Raw genomic sequence first — 1,434 nt, forward strand, 5'->3', positions numbered from 1 at the left:
TTCAAAATGCCAGAGCCTGAATTGGTTTAATCTTTGCAGGTTAATCTAACCTGCAAAGAAGCCCTCAGCCGTAGGGAAGCTGTGCTGGGGATGGGGGGGAAAGCAGGAACAGGGCCAGCCCTGACAGTAGCCTCAAGTGCACTGACCAGGGAGGGGGTTTAATAATATCTCCTACCTATTGCACCAGTATGGACCAGAGCCAGGGTCTACCTGGTGCTCCCCCATTGCTGCAGGAGTGGGGGCATGGCCAGACTACCACTGCCACTGATTGCTCCCTGCACAGGGCAAGTGGTGGGATACCTCCTCCTGCTTCCCCCCTCACCCTCAGCCCCTTCCAGTAGATGCCAGAGAGAATTGAGAAATAACTCCCTGCCCCACCCTGCCCCCTCACCTATGGGGGCCATGCTGGCCAGCCTCTGCTCGTGTCCCTGACCCTGGAGCAGTGAGGGGACAGGGACTGTGATGGGGGAAGCAGCCCCCCTCATGATTTCCCAGGACCATGAGACTTTCCCCGGCAGGGGGGGCTGCACTGCAGGCAGGAGCGGGGCAGGGTGAGGCATTCAGAGCTGCCACAGACTGCATGGGGTGAGTGGCAGCAGTGCTAGGCGGGTTTGGGGAGCCATGGCCACCTCTCTAAGCCTCAGTGCTGCTGCTCACCCCACGCAGGGTATACCAGGATGCTGGGGGATTGGTTTAGCTTAAACCGCAAGATATCTGGGACAGGAGTTCCATAAATTGTTTTGAGCTCAATCAGTTAAGTCTGATACTACATTCAACCAGATTAATCTCAAACTGGTTTTGGTCATTTTGAAACTGGTTTTATGTGCACTGAACTTATGTTCTGTTACAGGTCTAAACTAGTTTCTGATCACTTAAACCAGTTTGTGTAACTTCTGTCCTTGAGTCCTGTATCCTTAGGATTCCCTAAAGAAAACTTGGGTATGAAATCCACAGGACAAAGTCCTTTGGCCCTTGAATACTTTTTTTCTTGGTAAGTCTGGTCATTAGTGAAGAAAGCCGAGTAGGTGGCTGATGCAGCATGGGAAGTGCTAATGTACCACTTCACAAAGGGCTTGGAATGAAGACTGAGAAGCTTTGAACTTCATTCATGGCCACACTCACCATCCAGTAGCTTTTTGCTTTCCAAGGATAGTAACTGGTTGTCTTGGTAGCTGCCCTATTCCCTCCCCTGCCTGGTGCACACAGCTTGTGTGGAATCAGGCCTGAGGACCATGTAAAAATGGGTTAAAATTAAGGGAATATGGAAACATGACAACAGTTCAGTTTTCATAGCAAGAAATAATCACGCAAATGCACTATGATCAGTGCTGAATAATTAACTGCATCTAGCATGTCATACTGTTAGCTAATGATGGAAGTGTTCAGAAGAAAAGAAAGGGGTGCATCAAAATAGGAAAGACATTGAGTTTGCAA

Source organism: Crocodylus siamensis, chromosome 2 (assembly GCF_052110815.1).
Source record: "Crocodylus siamensis isolate JL-2025a chromosome 2, ASM5211081v1, whole genome shotgun sequence".
Taxonomy (NCBI): domain Eukaryota; kingdom Metazoa; phylum Chordata; order Crocodylia; family Crocodylidae; genus Crocodylus; species Crocodylus siamensis.